Source organism: Notothenia rossii, assembly GCF_949606895.1.
Source record: "Notothenia rossii genome assembly, chromosome: 11".
Classification (NCBI taxonomy): domain Eukaryota; kingdom Metazoa; phylum Chordata; class Actinopteri; order Perciformes; family Nototheniidae; genus Notothenia; species Notothenia rossii.
The window spans coordinates 45,354,329-45,375,331 of record NC_136910.1 but is presented as its reverse complement, the minus strand read 5'-3'; the positions used below and the strand labels follow the sequence as shown (position 1 = coordinate 45,375,331).

Below are 21,003 nucleotides of genomic sequence, written 5' to 3'. Positions count from 1 at the left end.
TTTGTATATAATTGTAACGCAATACATGATTGTCACTAAAAGCCTTGTCTCTACATTACAATAACATATACAAAATAATTGATTAATTAATTTGAATAAAAATTCAAGTTGGTAGCTATTAAAGGCATAAAAAGACAACAATGTATAATTCTTTCTTTAATAGAAATGTTTCTTCTGCCTGTAAAGTGTCCAAACCAGGCTTGTCTGGATAAGTGCATTTCTAAAACATTGTCCATGCCGGTTTCAGTTGGATTATTTGTCACAGTTGCTCCGATCAGATCGGTCTCCTCCATTTTGTAGATTATTTACAATTTTTGAATCCAAATAAACACATCGGCAAAATCCGGCTTACAGTACTTTGAGCATTTGTTTTAAACAGTTTAATCTCTTTGTGAATTGTTTCCACTTGCGTCGTCCTTTAATTTCTTCATACAGTGGGAATCCAAATGAATGAATCCTGAGTCCAATAACCATCAAAGTCACTCCAATAGTGCTCCTTAATTACGCTTTCATCCTCCTTTAACAAAATACTTCACATTCATCCAGTTTGTGACAGTAGTTGTAGCATTTTTGAGACTTTGAAACTTTAATTACCGCTTTTTGCGCCCCCCCCCCCATTGTGTGTGTGTGTGTGTGTGTGTGTGTGTGTGTGTGTGTGTGTGTGGGGGGGGGGGGGGGGGGGGGGGGGCGCAACTTCCAACAGGAGTCATTTGGGGGGGCTCTTGGGAAAAAAGGTTGGGAACCACTGCTCTGATCCATGCAGATCAGTATATTGTAATTAGCATCATAGCACACAGAATGAATGTGTATTCAAAATGTACATTTTCAATTTAAACGTAAGGCTTAAAGCCTCAAACTATTCTGCACAGCTCTAATTAATTATAAACAATTACCATCAATATCTGTTGATACCGACATAGATTGTTGTCTTTGCGCTTAACAAGCTGGTTCTTTGGAGCTTGAGCTTTTGAACCAGACTTTGAGAACCAGGAGAACCTGCTCAGAGAGAAAAGACATATTTGTAAAGAACTTAATTTCCCTAATCCTCCTAATCAGACTCTTTAATTGTCCAGCCACGCCCTACCACCTCCCCTAACACATGTTCTGTAGGAAAACCCCATTGCACCTGAAGTATGGGCCCTCTTTAGAAACACTGCATGTCAAAGCAATTAATCAAAAAGTAATGAAAACTGAAACAAATGAATGTACCTATAAATCCACAAACATATATTTCAAAAATAATTTTCACATTCTTGATGTTAATGTGTGTTGTCACTGATAAAAATTACGTTTTATAATCTTCTTTTTATTCATCTTATTGAGATGAGAGGCCTTGAACGCATTGAGCACTTTCACTAAAAGAGAAGTCTATCATTTGTTTGGCTCGTATGCTATCATCTATCTGACTACATCTTCTTTACACACACACACACACACACACACACACACACACACACACACACACACACACACACACACACACACACACACACACACACACACACACACACACACACACACACACACACACACACACACACACACACACACACACACACACACACACACACACACACACACACACACACACACACACACACACACACACACACACACACACACACACACACACGCGCGCACGCACATGCACACAGCTGCATGCCGAGCAGTAATCTGATGGGCAGAGCTGTACCCAGATGGTTGGATCTGTATTCCTGCTGTTAGCTGCTGATGTTAAACAGGAGCTACCTGACCTTCATTCCACCGCTGCTCTCTCTGCTCTTCTATATTTATTCCGCATAAAAACCTCACTGTGTCACGTCCCTTCCCAGCGCTGTTATATTTACTGACTGCGGTGTTAACAATGAAGTGCTGTAATTACTGGATGGCAAATTGACTTTTAGTGACGTGCCGACGCCTTTTTATTTTGCCAATATTTTAATCAGAAGCCAATCACCTCTTTGTATAAACTGGGCTTGGAGCCACTCTCTCTCAGACTGCATTCTGGTGCCTTCAGTTATTATGTCCTGTTAATAAGAGCTTCTTTCCAGTGTTGTAAACAGCACCGTTTTGTAGTTGTTAGAGTTGATGAAGAGCGTTAACTGGATTGCAAGGCACTGGCATACTGAGGCGTGTGCCCATTTTTCTTAATGATCCATGGTGTGATGATTGTTTGTCTTTTTCTCTAAGGGAAACCATTGATTAGGCTAATATTTGTACTGGATACAAATCTGATTAACATTCAAAGAGCATGTGTTTGAGACTTTCTCTCTAACTTCCCGACTGTTTTACCATATTTCTGTATCGTCCGCACGCAATACAAATGATCCTGTATCCTTATCTAACCGAGGCCGATATGATTCAAAGCAGCGCGGCTCTAAAAAAAAAAGCCAGCCCTTTTAATTACTGTGCTTGCTGGGAAGCTGATACCCTCTATTTATTTGGCCAAACATTACAGTTCCGGTTGGGACAGATGAAACACACTCCTGCCATCAGTCCCCTCTTTGGTGATGTTCAGCGAAGTGTTTAATTATGTCAGAAATTTATGTTCTGAGAAAGTGGATCATTAAGATTAAGTTTGTTTCCCAGGGCCTGAGTAAACAGCCAGCCCTCCCCCTATCCGCATGTATGTGCATGGTTTAAATAGACCTCTGGTGTTTCCCTCGTGTGAGTATAAAGGGATATCCTGTGGCAATTAAAGTCAACCAACTTTATAAAGTGTTTTCAAAATGTTTAAGCCAGCAAAGGTTTTAAACGTCTTTCCTGTTTAATTCATAGACGGTCTCTAACGATCCACTTTGTTGCCTGAAAGCCGTTAATCCCACCTCAGGGCCTAAAACAGCCTTGGTTATCTTGCTCCCTGCTGAATGGAGGGATGAACAATGAGCAAGGTGGTAACCCAAGCTTTGGGCCTGTGTGGATGTATAGCGTGCTGGTTGTGAGAGGCCTAGATCGCGTCCTGAATTTCCCGTGGCTTGGAGAAAAGAGTCAATTCTCCTTGGTGGTGTCCGATGTCACCTGATATCCAAGCTGCTCTGGTTTCCTGCGTATCGTAGTAAGGGAAAGCTGAGTGAGTTGTTTTCTTAGATATAAATTGTACTACGATAGAATCTACAAGGCATATATCCCGGATAGAGTGGACAACTTTAAGCAACTTGCAACAACTCAACCCCTTTTGCAAGTCTAACTTAGCAAATAGAGACTATAAAATATACCAAACTTCTTTTTATGAGATGCTCGATATTTTTTGTGCACTTGGCGATGATCCTGTCAGTCATCCTTTGCTTGTCTCTGGGCCAGGATAAGGTGACCAGAGAGGATGTTCTGGGATAAAGTGACACAAAGCAGCAGGTGTGGGAAGAAGTGGCTCCGTCTATTCTGCACAAACTCTGGCATTTCCCCAGGTAGCCATTATAGCTTGGATTTCCAACCGTCTACCTGACCTATGTGTGCGTTGACATTGTATGCTGGTGTGTGAGCGAGAGAGAGAGAGGAGAGAAGGGAAATGGGGGGAGGTAAAGGTTGCAGAATATGTGTAAGGTAACAGAAGACATTGTCATGCTGGATCGGCGTTTGTTGTTGTTTCTGTTGTGTATCTTAAGTGGCGAACCGCCGGTGGGCCAAAAGTAGGCGCCAGGTTTTGTTAAGGAATATATATCTGTTTTATCTCCATTTCACTTTCTTACCAGTAGAAAATGTACAGCAAGAAGACAGTTTGACTTAGCATGAAGACTTAAAACAGGGAGACAACTAGTGCGGCTCCGTCCAAAGATGAATAACATTTGGTGTAGTCAAATCCTAGGCTAACCAACTTGGCTGTAGCTTGATATTTAACAAACCGATATGCCAGTGATATACATTTTTTTCTCAGAAAGGAAGCAAAAAAGTGCATTTCAAAAAGTGTTCCTATAAGGAAGAACAAAAGGAGGAACCTGTGTGTCAAGGGATTAAATGAACCATCTAAGTAGTTACTCCCATTACAGAGGTAGTCAGGTACGGCTGTGGTAAGGTAGGCACAGCGCTAAGCAGATTAAACATAAACATGTGGAAGCCTGTAGTCTGACAGTCATTATTTGTCTCATATTTCCCTTAATATAGCTCTCTTTACAGTATATTAGCAGCTTGTGGTTTGAGGATACATACGTTCATGAGGCTTTGAAAAATGTTTCTCTCTGATGTGTGTGAGGCTGTTTGGCTCAGCTTGTACCCCCTCTGGCCTGTAATTAGTGGAATCTGGTAAAGTCCTCACTTCAAAACCGAGTGCTGTTCATTCGCTGTCAGAAATCTGTTCTCATTTCTCACACAGCTAATGAACCATACCTTGTATCTGTTTGAGGAGAACAGAACGTGACAGGCCTAAAACAGACAGATGACTTGTCAAACACGAGTTTAAAGTCAAACATTGATAACACATAGCAGCCTCATCTTCAGCAACACACACTGAAGGCACTCCAGAGAGAAAAGCAAATATGCTTACTCAGTTTCCCTGGATTCCCTCTGAAGTGTTGCTCGCTGTTAGCTGCCAAACGAACAGCATGATTTTGTCATTATTTCTTATCCTTGTTTTCCCCCTCCTTTTTCTCCCTCACTCATGGCTCACTGAAACCCCCGTTGCTGTGATATTCTGCTTTGTTTATGCATCATCAAATACTGCTTGAGTAAATGCATCATCCCTATGCGTTCAATATAAACCTCACGGGATAGCCTTGTAAATGCCCCAGAAGACTCAGAAGAAAAGGGTTTATTTGAGGGTAAAGTACACACAAAGGAGGAAGAAAGTGAAGCGAGAGCCAGAAAAAGAGAGTTTGGATGCAAAATGTCACAAACATCTGTTCCTCGATGATGCAATTGCGTCAGTGTTGCGGCCCAACGAAGCAGGAGCTTTACGGTTACGAACCGGACCAACCCTTCACCGTGAGGTTGCACACCGACGTCAAGTGTGGACATGTTTTATGCAAACCTGTAAAAGAAGGCATACCTTTTTCAAATCTCAAATGAATCATCCACATAACAGAAATGTGCGGCCTTTACACACCCTTTCCTTACGCAGCGAGGAAAGCCCTTTTGTGTAGTCCTATTGATATAAAGCTATGCGTTTACACATACAAAACAAGTATGACACCGTCATCACGTGGCGCGGTGCCCAGTAACTCCAGATCCTCGCTGCTGCCCTAATGCCAAGAAGAAGACTCCCCACGCCTCGATCTGGTCTGAGTCAGCAGAGCGACGAGTGCCCTGCAGATTCAGTCCCTGTTTGTGTAACACGGTTTGAGACATCATTTCAAACACATTTGCAAGAGCGGAGCTGCTTAGGCAACTTTAAAGGTCAACTATTATGCAAAATCCACTTGTGTAAAGAGATTCTGAAAGTTTCAGGAAAAAAGATTCACTTTTTCTCCTGATCCATTTATATAAAAACCTGTCTGAAAATGAGCTGATCCGATTTTGGCCACTTTATGATGCCATAACGATTTTTTGGCTTGTGTAACCATTAGCCAATAACCAACTAAGGTACCCCCCCCCCCCCCCCCCCCCCCCACCTTATCACCTGAATCTCCTTCTAGGGCACAATTGTGTTATTGGTTCCTTATTTTCATCTAAAGTAAAAGACACAGAATCAGCACTTTTGAAACAGGTCTGAAACAGAGGGGTTTATGGGATGCTACAATGCATGATCTGTTTGGTATTTCGAGTCAAAACCTTCAGACATGTTTTGTATATATCTGAGACCTATTATATATTGATGAAAAACAGTACAATTGGGGACCTTTAATGACATTGTGTTGGAGATGGAGTAAATGGTATTTGAGGGTTGATTTGTGTTATCATAGGAAAGCATGGAGTACTGTAGTACCACCATATAATAGAAGTGACCCAAACAGACTTCAAAATAACTATTAAATCATCACTTCCAGGTAAAATTCTGAAATGAATTGATATATTAATTCACAGCTTTGACAGGAGTATCAAGTTTGTATATATAAGGGATGAAGAGCATGGTTACATCAGCCAGCACTGGAGAATCAAATGGAGCTGCATTTGATTAAATCCTTGTTAAATATCCCATATAAATATATTAATTTATTTGTCACATAACAAAAGACCTTATGGTTCGCCTTGCTTAATTTCTCTCCAATCGCGTTGGAAACATTGACACGTTCATTATTTTATTACACTACAGTATTTATTGCGCCTGCTGAGACATAACATCTCGCCCGTTTATTTCTTTTTTAAAGGCCGAATTTGTTACTAAGCCACTTTAAACAGCTGCTCGGACGCTCACAGGCAACAAGAGGCTGATGCATTTCATTGGATGTTTCAAAGCATCGTTTGAGATTTGAAATGTTATATCAGCCATAGCCTGGAATTGTGCATGAAAAATTACTTTTCAGTGAATGTTATTGGGTTTATGTCTAATTTGTAGACGTATTGAGTGCATAACACTTCAACTGCTCTGTGTTTATTGACAGATATCTAGAAACTGCTGAATCGATCAGTAAAGATGTACACTGTGGAAAGCAATCAAATCTGAAATGATGTGGAAAAGCAGATGAAAAGATAATTCTACAGGCTGTAAGCAGCTACAGGCCAATTCATAATGTGTTGTTTTACACTGCAGGTTTGACTCAAATACAACACTGAGAATAAATTATTTATTAAACCATATGATGTGCTTAAAAACAATGCATGGACAAAAATAATCTTTTCACTTTAGAATCTGTATGCAGGTTCTGTTTCTGAGTCCCTGCTGTCTGACTGTGTTTGAGTTGTTTTTGGGCCTCTATAACATTTAAACATGGTTTTGTCAGATTAAATCACATTAACAGAATAGTTATTTCAATGATCTGCAAGTGTTTGTGATTGCACTGGATTCCGTCCACATCCCAAACCTGATCTGTCATGGGGGCTGCATACTTCTTGTTTTATATCATGCTGCTCCTCTGTAACGTGTCCAAATGTCTGAGGTCAGCGCTGTTTGTTAGTCCGTAGAGAAAGAGAGAGGGATGATTGTGATGGAGAGGAAAGAGAGAAGCAGATGCTCCCTCAGGAGGAGGGTTGAGCTGCCCCCCCCCCCAAGTCCCCACTTTTAATTCTAACAGCATATGGACACTAAAGAAAGACCACAGGACAGGACACATGCTGTAGAGGACAAACAGAGATAGCAAGGAATGCAGGAAACATAGAGATAAAGAAAAAGACAAGAATGCTGGCGGAAGCAAGGGAGAGGGAAAGCAAGGGAGAGGGAAGTGGTAAAAACAGAGAGAACGGTGTGAGAAGGACCGCATGTTTTAAATAAATGTGTTTTCTTTTCTGAAATTAGAGCTGGAATGGGAGCGCACGATGGAAAAATATCAAGCTTAGTATTGCGCACGAGGCAGCAGGCAGCACGCCTGCTGAGGCAGGGTGCGGCGAGGATATCCTTGACTTAGTTTCTGGCCCGAATCTAATCACTGTCGAACTGTAGGAAGTCTCTGAGGCTTATCAGTGTAATGAAACCATGTGCTTTGATTGGGTGATTGGACATTCAGTTTACAGTGGCAGCTTTGCTTCACTGAGAAGTTTAAGTGGAGGGTCATTTGTGGACCAACTTCCTTAATCAATGTAATATTAGCTGTGCTATGAAATTAGGAGAAAGAACATTTATTAAAGATCCCCTTTTATACTGTTTTTCATCAATATATTATAGGTCTCAGATATATACAAAACATGTCTCTATACTGTTTGGCTCCAAATACCAAACGGATCACCCATTGTAGCATCCCATAAACCCCTCTGTTTCAGCCCTGTTTCAAAAGTGCTGTTTCTCTGTCTGTTACTTTAGATGAAAATAAGGAGCCACGCCCCTCTGTGAGATATTTGGTTAAAAAGAACACATTAGGCGGTTTCAATCAATCAATCAATGTTTATTTATATAGCCCAATATCACAAATGTTACATTTGTCTCAGTGGACTTCACAGTTTGTACAGAATATCAGTATGACAATACGACACCCTCTGTCCTTAGACCCTCACATCGTACAAGGAAAAACTTCAGTTTAAAGGGAAAAATGGGAGAAACCTCAGGGAGAGCAACAGAGGAGGGATCCCTCTCCCAGGACGGACAGACGTGCAATAGATGCCGTGTGTAAATTGAAAAGATAATACATTTGCAACATAGGTAGTCCAAATGTTTGGAAATGCATGTGTGTATAATAGGAAGATGAATCCACGAGTATATCCATCCAGGACTTATGATCCAGGACCACAGCCACGACTCAAGATCCAGGACTCGCAATCCATGACACAGGACCGCAGGATCATCCATGACTCCGGATCCCGGCGTATATAGACACCAAAAAGAAAGACATTTGGGGAAGCTGGGTTAATCGGAACATGAGAGTACACAGGTATAGACAGAGAGAAGGAAGAAGTAAGATGTCCCCCGACAAACTAAGCCTATATCAGCAAAACTAGGGGCTGAATCTAATCAGCCCTAACTATAAGCTTTATCAAAAAGGAAGGTCTTAAGCGCACTCTTAAAAACGGATAGGGTGTCTGCCGTCCGAACACAAACTGGAAGCTGATTCCACAAAAGTGGAGCTTGATAAGAAAAGGCTCTGGCTCCCATTGTACTTTTAGAGACTCTAGGAACAACCAACAACCCTGCATTCTTGGAACGCAATGCCCTTGTAGGACAATAGGGTATAATGAGTTCTTTAAGGTAAGATGACGTCTGCCCATTAAGGGCTTTGTAGGCGAGAAGAAGAATTTTAAATTCTATCCTGTGTTCTATAGGGAGCCAGTGTAAGGCAGCCAGAACAGGAGTAATGTGGTCCCTTTTCCTAACTCTGGTTAGTACACGAGCTGCAGCATTTTGAATCAGCTGAAGCGACTTGACTGACTTCTTGGTACACCCTGATAATAAGGAGTTACAATAATCCAGCCTTGAAGTAACAAATGCATGGACTAGTTTCTCTGCATCGTTTTGAGGCAAGATATGCCTGATTTTTGCAATGTTACGTAGATGGAAGTAGGCGGTCCTTGAAATTGATTTTATGTGGGTGTTAAAGGATAAATCCTGATCAAATATAACACCAAGATTCCTTACAGTCTCACTGGAGGCCAAATTAATGCCATCCATAGTTAATATATCTTTAGATAATTTGTTTCGTAGATTCTTCGGGCCAAGTACAATAACTTCAGTTTTGGTCGTGTTTAACATCAAAAAATGTAAGGTCATCCACGTTTTTAAGTCCTTGAGGCAGTCTTGAATTTTATTTAGATTATTAATTTCATCAGGCTTGATTGATAAATATAGTTGAGTATCATCCGCATAACAATGAAAGTTTACAGAATGATTCCTTATAATATTGCCTAACGGAAGCATATATAGGGTGAACAAAATAGGTCCAAGCACTGAGCCCTGTGGCACTCCATGGCTAACTTTGGTTTGCATGGAAGATTCCTCGTTGACACGTACAAACTGAGAGCGTTCAGATAGATAGGACCTAAACCAGCCTAAAGCAGTTCCCTGTATGCCAACTAAGTGCTCTAGTCTTTGCAATAGGATATCATGGTCGATAGTATCAAATGCAGCACTAAGATCGAGCAAGACAAGAATAGAGACAAGTCCCTTGTCAGAGGCTATTAAAATGTCATTTGTGACTTTAACCAGAGCTGTCTCTGTGCTATGTTGTGTTCTAAAGCCAGACTGAAAATCTTCAAATAAATCATAGTTTTTTAAGTAATCACACAGCTGTTTTGCGACTGCTTTCTCAAGAATCTTTGAGAGGAACGGAAGATTAGAAATAGGTCTATAGTTGGCTAAAACCTCTGGATCGAGGTTATGCTTTTTAAGAAGCGGTTTTATCACTGCTACTTTGAATGATTGTGGAACATAGCCTGATAATAAAGACATATTCATAATATTTAATAAAGAAGTGCTAATTAATGGAAAAACTTATTTTAACAGCTTACTTGGAATCGGGTCTAAGATACACGTTGATGGTTTAGAAGAGAGAATCATTGAATTTAATTGTTCAAGGTTTATGGCTGAAAAGCATTCTAGTTTACTATCTAGTGTAATATTAGAACTTACGTTTCCGGGAGCTGTTGATAACCCTATACTGGTCAAAGGCAAGAGGTCATTGATTTTGTTTCTAAGAGTAACAATTTTATCGTTAAAAAAGCACATAAAATCATTACTACTGAGCGCTATGGGAATAGAAGGCTCAGTCGAGCTGTGGCTCTCTGTCAGCCTGGCTACAGTGCTGAAAAGAAATCTTGCATTATTCTTATTCTCATCTATTAATGAAGAGTAGTAGGCTGCTCTCGCTTTACGCAGTGCTTTCTTATATTCATTGAGTGTAATATGCCAAATTAAACGAGATTCTTCAAGTTTAGTGGAACGCCATATCCTTTCAAGTTGTCTCGACTTTTGCTTTATTTTGCGGGTTTCGGCATTATGCCATGGAGCTAATCTATGTTGTTTTATTTTCTTCTTTTTCAAAGGAGCAACAGAGTCTAATTTTATTCGCAGCGCATCTGTAGCACTATCAACAACATGATCAATTTGGGGTGGTGTACATTTTGTATAAGTTTCCTCCCCTACATGCAGACATGCTATCGAGTTAAGTATTGGTGGAATCTCTTCCTTAAATTTGGCTATAGCACTAACAGATAGGTTTCTGTTGCAGGAGCTTTTGGCTAATGCTTTGTAGTCTAGTAACAGTACTTCAAAAGTTACTAAGAAATGGTCGGATAAAGCAGGATTATGCGGTTCGACTAATAGTTGTTCAATTTCAATACCATAAGTCAGAACAAGGTCAAGAGTGTGATTATAGCAGTGGGTTGGTTTATTTACACTCTGACAGAAACCAACAGAATCTAATATAGAGTTAAATGCAACAGTAAGGCTATTTTTATCATCGTCAACATGAATATTAAAGTCACCTACGATAATTACTTTATCTGTTTTAAGTACCAAAGCTGATAAAAACTCAGAGAATTCTGATAAGAATTCTGAATAAGGACCTGGTGCACGGTACACTGTAACAAATAAGATTGGCTGCAAAGTTTTCCAGGTCGGATGCGTAAGACTGAAAATGAGGCTTTCAACACCAAGTACTTTGCCGTACTTAGTTCCCAATACTTAGTTCATCGGAAGTCTTTAGTTCCCGGAACTAAAGAGCAGATCGCATTCACACCGGAATAAGTCCCTGAGGCAGGATTAGACAAATGAAGCCGCTGACGTCACTTCTTCTTCTTCTTCTGCTTTGGGTTTACTGGCAGGCCGCAACCAACTTCACGGCGTATACTGCCACCCGGCGGGAAGTCCCCGGAGTTGGGGACTGGCTTCAGTAGAAGCTGCTGGGACTCCCAGCAGCTTCTACTGCTTCGCCAAAACGCCGACACCTCCTCATCACTCCACCGCTCCCATGTTTTTTTGTGTGTTGTCATAAGTTAGTCTCTCTCCGTTGGTGCACTGGGCTAATGCTAATAATGCTAATGCCAGCAAATACAATGGCGGCTTCACAAAACATTTCCGAGTTTTATGGGGCGTGGTTTGCAATTCGCCCAGCCAATCAGAAATTGGAACCTTTTTCTGCCCAGGAAAGTCCCTGCTCACTAGCAGCGACTAAAAAGGGGTGAAAAGGTTCGCAAAAAAAAGTTCTAGTTCCAGATATTTTTGGTGTGAACGCAAAATCCCAGTAACTATCGGAAATATTCCTGGGAAAAGTACTCCGGTGTGAAAGCGCCTAATGGTGCTCTAGGAGGAGATTCAGGTGATAAGGTGGGCGGTGTTAAATTGGTTGGTGATTGGCTAATGGTTACACAAGCCAAAAAAACGTCATGACATCATAAAGTGGCCAAAATCTGATCAGCTCATCGACAGGTTTTTTATATAAATGGATCAGGACAAAAAGTGAGCGAAGCTTTTTTCCTGAAACTTTCAGAATCACAGAGGGGACACATGTTGATGTATAAAAGACATTTAAATGTTTAAATGAATGAAGTATTGACTTTAATACACTGATATACATTCCATTAAAGCAGTGGTTCCCAACCTGGGGGGCGCCCCGCCAAAAGATCGCAGGGGGGGCGCCAGGTCTCAGATGATTTGAAGCCAAATATCATATTTAGCAACTTCCAACAGGAGTCATTTGGGTGGGCTCTTGGGAAAAAAGGTTGGGAACCCCTGCGTTAAACAATACTAGATCACCTACACACCAGTGAAGTTGAGGGTTTTTTTCTGTGCAAAAAGTTACATTTTAAATGTTAACAAGCAATATGATTTTGTCAGCTTTCTAATTTAATGTATTAAAGGCAAAGATATTTAACACATAGTGAGAACTGCTACTATTTATCTCTGAATATTGTTCAAAAAAAGTGGTAAAAGTTATTCTTTCAGTGAGACAACAGAGCAAGCTTCTACAGTTGCACTACGGTTCGATAACAGTTAAATATTATTTTGATAATAACATATTTCAATGTTGATGAACTTCATACTTTTCATTCATAATCTGATTGTCTTTGTAGCTCACTGTTGAAATAAAATAAAAAACATTACAATTACAAAATAAATATATCTACAGATCCTAAACACACAAACACACCGCTTTCATAAATAACACACTTGTTCTGCAATAATATGTTTTATGTTTCCTGTAATTTTTGTTAGGAAAAGACACAAAATGTTCAAGAAGAACATCCAAGAGGAAAATTAAGAAAACCTATGAGATTTTAAGACCAGTACACTAAGAAACTACTTTTATTGTAAAAACAGTCAGCTGATCGAATGCACCTATTTCCACATCTACACTCCATCAGCTAATTATTTCTATTTGCCTCGCTTTATGAGCTTCACATCACTTGTGCCTTGTACCGCAGTTTGCAACGTCACAAATGAATGGGGCCAATCTTCAGTCAGATGTGAATGTGTAATCTAACATTTTCAGTAAGAATAATGGACAAAAGGAGTGCAAGTACAAATACAATTTATTAAAATGTGAACCAAAACTTAATCAAACATGTTTTAAATAAAAAGCAAATATGGACAGAAGGTGTAAAACTATTAAATGTATAAGTAAACACATTTAGTCAAATAAAGTGACAGACTAGGCCTGTGCAGTTGGTATCAGCTTTGCCCAGCATGGGCTCCTCTATCAGGCCTGGTCTCCCTCGCTGAGGAAAGACCCTCAGTCCTCTCCAAACCAACAGACAGGACGTCCATCACACGGAGGTTTCTCCCTGAAGTCTCTGCAGTTTTCTGGACACCACGCTGTCTCAATCCTTCTACACTGAATATGAGAGGGGAAAAATGAAAATAAAAAATGCTTTAGACCAGGGGTGCCCAACCAGTCGATGAGATTCCCAGTCGATCGCGAGATGTGTCTAAAAATAGAACAACAATATTCTGTTTTATCGTTAATGTCCTATAACATAATCTTCCTGTGCCAGAATAATGCACTTGAACGCATCAAAGCTTTGTGATTGGCTGGCGTGACCCCATGTGTCGGGGCGGGGCTGTTGGGCAGTCCAAACTAGTTAGCTGACGTTGTCCTTGTCAACAGGAGTGACAGCCCGCACACACACAAGACCGCAAGTATGGCAGAAGCAAAAAAGCCCAAAATATATCATTTTCACTCCGAGTGGGAGGATGATTATTTTTTTTATCTATTTCAATTCAAAGTCCATCTGTCTCATCTGCAATGCGAGTGTGGCTTTATCAAAGAAGGGTAATTTAGGAGCGGCATTTCAAAACAGTGCACACACGCTACGAGATGGAATTCCCTCCTAATTCTGCCCTACGCTCCCAAAAGGCGAGGGACCTGAGAGGACAGCTAAATGCACAGCAGTCCATTTTCACCAGGCCCAACAACAAGAGCAAGGCTGCTACCATAGCATCTTATCGTGTCAGTCATGTTCTTGCGAAACACATGAAGTCTTTCAAAGACGGCGAAGTTGTGAAAGAAGCATGGAGGCTGCCGACGCGCTTTTGGGGGACAGTAAAAAATAACAGTAGCATTTCAACAGGTTTTTGATGAAAATTAGATACCGTTATTAATCAGCTGTAAGTTTTAGTTTGTTTGAACTTATTCATTTTAATTATTGTACAAAATGGTATAAGAATGCAAACATTAAGATCTGTTCTGTTTAAATTGATTATAGTCTATTATCAATTCAGGTTAAGAAACTAGTGTTGTTGCATCCTATTTTAAAAGGAATTTATTTTTATAATCTACTAAAATGCAACAAAAAAAGGGTTTGATTCTATGAATTTTTTCTTTTATTGCACTTTGGCAGCAGATTCCTGTGTAGCTTCAGATCTGAGTTGTCTTATTAGTAAGCCTCATTTATACTTTTGTAGCAACACTATTTTTAAATAATGGCAAAGAAAGGGTTCAGAGTCTTTTCTTTTTTCCCTGTGTCATGTGTGGCATCACTGTTCAATGTTTCTTGAAAACATCACCCACTGTAGTATGTGACGTGTGAATAAACTCCAACTCTGTATCAACAACACTGTCATGTAGCTTCAGTTAAATACTTGTATGTGTGTAGATTAGAAAGAGGTAAGATAAAGGATCTGCAGTATTTTATGAAGTATTCATCGTACGAAGGTCAGTTTTATACAAGTAGAAGTGTGTATTTACCCAGTAGTAGGCTCTCAGTAATGGCTACGACTCTCTATTTGGACTGGTAGATCTCGGCAGACTGGCAACTTTAAAAGTAGCTCTCGGTTCAAAAAAGGTTGGGCATCCCTGCTTTAGACAATAAGAAACATAAAGTTGACAGTTGAGTTGCTCAGTTTTTTTAGATTGTCAATACTATTACTGTATAACTAATATATCAGGTTAAGAGGCACATTCAAATAAAGATTGGTCTTTAAATACATGTTGTCTTTTGAATTGTTTGTCTAAAGGGTTACGGTTTGGCTCATAGGCTGCAACAAAGATGGGAGACTAGACAAGTTAAATGTAACAAAAAGCATATTTATTTACAATACCACAAAAACCAAAGGTCTTCAAAGAAACCCAATAAATGTGGAAGTCAGTTATCAGTAATGATTGCATGTATGGGTGTGTGAAAATGTGCAGAAACAAAGACGCGGCCGTGTCCAACAGAAGAGTGAGTGGCAGTATGGGTTGGTGTTGGCCTTTTATGTCGACGGCCCAGGTGTGGCTCATCAGGTTGATCACCTGAAACACAATCAAGAGCCAGCAAGCAGAACACAAAGACCTCTAGTGGAGTGGAGGGGGTCGTAACATGCCCCCCCTTTAAAAAAGGGGTTCCCCCTAAGAACACCGTCCAAACATAGCAACCAACACAGAATAATATTTAAATGCAAAGTTCAAAATTATATAGATGTTCCATACTGACCGGTTTGAATTTCATATCGTTGTTCACCCAGTCTCCATTTTCCAACCCTGCAACTCTAATGCCTGAAGAAGACTTTTAAGAGATTACAGGAAAGATGGAGATCAGAGAGAACACACACTGAAGAGAAGGGTGATGGATGATGGGCCATGCATGGAAGAGCATTAACAGGAGGTCCAAAAACAGATACACATTCACCAGTGTCCGAAAAATTACCTGCAGCTAGACAAAGCTTGCTAAAGCTCTGCCTTCAACAAGATTCCAGCCATCACAAACTAGAATCAACATAAGCGTCAAACCAAAGGTTCCTCTGAAACAAACGGCTCACTAGCCAACCAAGCCTTCCTCAGAAGCACAGCACAAAGAGGCAACCAAACTATGCAAAGCTCACCCAACCAAGGCATGAACTGCAGCGCTTATGTTCCCGAAGCTTACAGGTCTAACTAACCACTTGCAGACACTTCCAACAAATACCATTTTGCACTTCCCTCCTGCATCTACTTACTTCCACATAAGCCACTGTAGCATCCTGCAGTAAGATATCACCAAAACCCAGACTCGTTTTAGAACTAATAAAGCCAAACGGTTTACCAGGATCAAACTACTAACAGGAGAACACCAACATTATTTAACCACGGCGAAACAGATTACAAACATGCATGTAGACATTGTAAACTCACTTAACACATTTGCAGCCAACCTCAAATAGCACATACACAGATAACAGCGGTCATGTCCCTCTATCTACCAAACAAAACAGGGACTACCTAAACTCCCCCCTAGTCTTCAGGTGCTACTTATGGTGGGTATTTATGCACTGAAACACACAAGCCCGGTAAAGCAACCAGCAATTGGCAACTCCACCCGCAGCTTTGGACGTGCTCCCGAGCTAATAGCTCTAACCACATCCACACCACACTAAAACCCCCCAACGAATTCCAAAGGGAATCCGTTCTGAAGCCTACAGGGACAGAAGTGAGAGACACTCACAGGACCACCAACAATCGGCTACAAAAATCACCACTATAATGAGCTTAGCGACGAAAAACAAAAACACCACCCACATGCATTTCATTACAACTGCCAACAAAAACAAACATCTACTCATCACACTTGTCCATGTCTCCCAACCAACCAGCATGCACACAACAAGGTGCGCCTGTCTACCAAGTTACAGCCAATCTGATTCCTGTAATCAGTTTCAGCCCTTCAATCCACTAACAAGCAGACAAAGATGGCTGCACTACAGAACTAGAAACAATGCCAAAAATCCCGGACGAGCCCCCATTTGTTACGGCCTGGCTCATAGGCTGCAACAAAGATGGGAGACTAGACAAGTTAAATGTAACAAAAAGCATATTTATTTACAATACCACAAAAACCAAAGGTCTTCAAAGAAACCTAATAAATGTGGAAGTCAGTTATCAGTAATGATTGCATGTATGGGTGTGTGAAAATGTGCAGAAACCAAAACGCGGCCGTGTCCAACAGAAGAGTGAGTGGCAGTATGGGTTGGTGTTGGCCTTTTATGTTGACGGCCCAGGTGTGGCTCATCAGGTTGATCACCTGAAACACAAATAAGAGCCAGTAAGCAGAACACAAAGACCTCTAGTGGAGTGGAGGGGGTCGTAACAAAAGTCAAAGATCTAGAACTGGTACTTAGTTTTAATGATACAGTCTGGTTATTATGCTGTTTGGAGGAGGCCTCACAGGTAAGAGCACTAACTAGCTACCATCACATGTACCTTAGCTTGAATTAAATGTATTAAACGTATAATTAAGTGATATCAAAATATAAATAACTAATGTCATGCAAACATATTAATATTTGCTTTATTCCAGTGTTGAATTGAACACAATTGCATACAAACGTTAAGGGATTTTAAGATTCTGAAGTATTATGCTAAAAACTCAATCACTTAGATTATCATTTATAGTTTTGCTGAATAGTTTCATGTCCGCTTACCTTAGAAACGTAAAATGCCACGGCAGTGTGCAGATGGGGAGCATGTTAGTTTAGCTTGGTAGCTTCAGCTAGCTCTGGAACTTTCAGCTCGGTGGCAGCAGGTCCCGCCTCGGCTCCGCCTCTTTGCCCTTATTTGGAGCAGGCTGGAGAAGGCGGGAGTTGAACTCTGACGTCACTGTCGAGCCGTTAGTGGTCGACTCCGCCTACTAAGGGCTTCTCGGCAACTTTGCAGAATCCTATGGGTGACGTCACGGACCCTACGTCCATTTATATATACAGTCTATCGTTTAGCCCAGTGGTTTATAAACTGGGAAACAATATTTTAGAACATATATAATCAGCGGCTGTGCAAGTCAGCTCATGTGGTTCGCGACACATCCTCAAGTTTCACCTTACTTATAAATTGCAACTGTGACTGTAACACCTGCTGCATCTGGAGTTATGTGCAGAATTGCTGGGTGAATTCACAAACAGTTACCTAATAACTTGTAACTATGGAGGACGGAACATGACATAAGTATAAATAAATAAATGAATGTGTAAATAAATGTATGAGAAAATACAGGAATAAATAAATAAATAAATACGTAAATAAATAAATAAATACAGGGATAAATAAATACAGGAATAAATAAATGACGTATGTAACTATGTAACTGCCTCTTAGGCCACATAAATAAATGCAATAGAGAATATACGAGAGGACATATGTCAGCTGTCAATATGACAGCTGGCTTTTGGTTATTGATGGAGCTCCCTCACTGTTTCCAGCCCGTGTGCTAACCCAGCTAGCGGGGAACGTTCTCACAACTTTGGCTAACGTTACCTATTGGTTCTAATAAGGTTTTAAAGAAACGTTTTAATCTGATGTTCAAATAACCTTTTTAGGATGTTTATTTCTTCAAAAAATGTTCCTATAAGGTTTAAGGTTAACTAACGGCCCCTCCACACGGCGGCGTGCGTTGACGCTTCACCATTCACCTTGAATGGGGTGACGTCACTTTTTGCCGAACTGCATTTTGGGAAGCGACGCGATGTGTTGCTGGCGTTGCTCGCTTCAAAAGTTGAGCAATGTTCAACTTTTGGCGCCTCGCAGAAGCGTCAGCCAATTAAATCCCGTTTATTCAAATCTGCCAGTACAAGCGCTAGCCAATCAAACCACGTGTATGCTGGGAGAGACTACGCAGGTCATTTCCTCATATTCCAAAAAATGGAGGGAAAATTCATTATAGCGGTAGTGAATCACCCGGTGCTGTATGATCAGTCTCTGTTCATCTACCGGGATACAAACTGGAGGAGCCAGGCATGGAGGGAGGTGGCAGAGACAGTGGGTGAAACTGGTAGGTTTTCGCCTGTTTGGGGAGTTTATATCCAGTTTACTTCGTTTTAACATTGCTATTGTTTTGTATGTTGGGGGCGGGAGATTCATGTGATTGGTTGTTGGTCGCGTTGCTTGCAAAAAATCCCCAAGCTTCAGATACGCCCACCGCCAAGCGTCAACGCACGCCGCTGTGTGAACGGGCCGTAAGACATAACGTTTTAACTGCAACATTCAGAGGATGTTTTGAGGATGTTATTAAAGCCTGAGATGACAGCAAGTTTTTTTATAAAATGTTGCTTTAATGTGATATGTTAACAAAGGTGGAACCTTTTGCCTGCAACATTCTAAGGACGTGTTTTGGACATTGTTGGGTAACACATTAAAGATGTTCTTTATAAAACGTTCCCTCAATGTTACATGATAACAAATGAAGAACATTTTCAAAGCAACATTCTGAAAATGTTTTCATGTTATTGAGGCCTGAGATGACAGAAAGGGTTTTATAAAATGTTCCTTTAATGTGATATGTTAACAAAGGTGGAACGTTTTGCCTACAACATTCTAAGGATGTGTTTTGGACGTTGTTGGGTAACACACTAAAGATGTTCTTTATAAAACGTTCCCTCAATGTTAAATGATAACAAATGAAGAACATTCTCCAAGAAACATTCTGAAAATGTTTTCAGGATGTTATTCTTTTTTTATAAAACGTTCCTGTTATGGCAAATATTAACACGGTCATGGTCAACGTCAGATTTATTTCTAGAGCGCTTTAAAAAACAAACTTGTTGCATTTGTTTGAAAGGGATGTTTAAAAAAAAATCTGATTTCACCACATTTTCCTTTTGAAAAAAACAAACAAGCACGTAATTCATGATAAGCAGTAAGCAGATATTGCATGTTTGCGGTGGCATGTGTGAGTTCCCAGCTAGAAATGTTTGTTACCATTCGTTGTTCTAGGAATGTTTTCAGCGGGAAGTTTTATTTTGGTTCCCAGAATGTTCTTCTGAAAGGTAGAATAACGTTCTTTAAAAACATTCTTGAAATGTTTGGTGATAACCTTCTTAAGATGTTTTTGATAACCTTCTTATGATGTTTTTGATAACATTGTTAGAACATTATGCCCTACTGTTCTTAAAACGTTTTCAGCTGGACGTTTTAGTTTGGTTCCCAGAATGTTCTTCTGAATGGTACTGTAGGATAGCGTTCTTTAAAAACATTCTGGAAATGTTTGGTGATAACCTTCTTAAGATGTTTTTGATAACCTTCTTATGATGTTTTTGATAACATTGTTAGAACATTATGCCCTACTGTTCTTAAAACATTTTCAGCGGGACTTTTTATTTTGGTTCCCAGAATGTTCTTCTGAAAGGTAGGATATCGTTCTCTAAAAACATTGTTAACATTTTTGGTGATAACTTTCTTAAGATGTATGAGCGCATTGAGACAATGAATAGGATGTATAAAAACGAATTTATGAATGCCAATATTCACTCACATGCACTTATAATCACGCTAAGGTATGTAGGCCCACAGTATTCATAATATCATAGTGTAAAATATCCGAAAATAATCAAACTTTTTTCTGACTATAAAGGTTGCGTCTCGTATGTAGGTTCTAACTGTTAGATATGCTATCTGGCCGTGTGTGGTTTGTGAGGGCTGCGTATAAACAGTGTCTGCTGTTTATGCATATTGGATAAAAATCGTTATTGCACCCTTTAGATTTGAGACCGACAGACATATAGAGTCCCCCCCCTGCCTGCTGGTCTGCTCGACACGGCTGGGAGCAATCTCCAATAAACTACACCTGCAACCTGCTCATCAGCCAAACTATGAAAGCCTGCAGCCTGCACTCATTCCCTGCCGGATTGTTGCCGTGAACGGTTTGTTGCGTGCCGCTCTAGCTTTTTACCAGCATATTCTTTGACAACTTTGCCTTCTTTTGCCTCACACACATTTTTATGTCTCTGCCAGGAGGAATCCAAGGCCTTCCACACTCCCAAGACCAGCCAGGCCTCTCTACCCACCCTGGAACAACTGTTTCCCACTGCTGCCATAACCAACCTCCACTCCCTGCTCCCCTTTTCTAATAAACAAATGTTACTTTCACCAGCTGATTCTGTGTCATCCTTGTACATGTGTTAATAGTCAAATTCCAATAGTTAAGTAAACTATCAAAATCATCCTAATGACCACAGTGGTCAGTCCACTTACCCAGGAATTTTGAGTTGAACAATTACAGGAATATTATGTCTTTATGTTCTAATAATGTAAACATATTTTAGTAAATTGTTACCACAGAACATTTGCATAATGTTTTAAACATAAAGCATGTTATCCTTCTCTAAAATAATAA

General features: G+C 40.3%; 1 long non-coding RNA gene across 2 annotated transcripts in view; it reads left to right on the top strand.

The window, feature by feature from the left end:
- LOC307025685 overlaps positions 1–20,756 on the top strand; it is a 43,115-nt gene extending 22,359 nt beyond the window's left edge. Inside the window, exons 1-3 of one of the 2 annotated variants that reach the window (XR_013804233.1) lie at positions 16,487–17,069; positions 20,370–20,530; positions 20,622–20,756. This is a non-coding gene — a long non-coding RNA (uncharacterized lncRNA). Of the gene's footprint in view, positions 1–16,486; positions 17,070–20,369; positions 20,531–20,621 lie in introns of those variants that run through there. The other variant, XR_013804232.1, reaches the window with a different exon arrangement.
- The last annotated feature ends 247 nt before the right edge of the window (positions 20,757–21,003 follow it).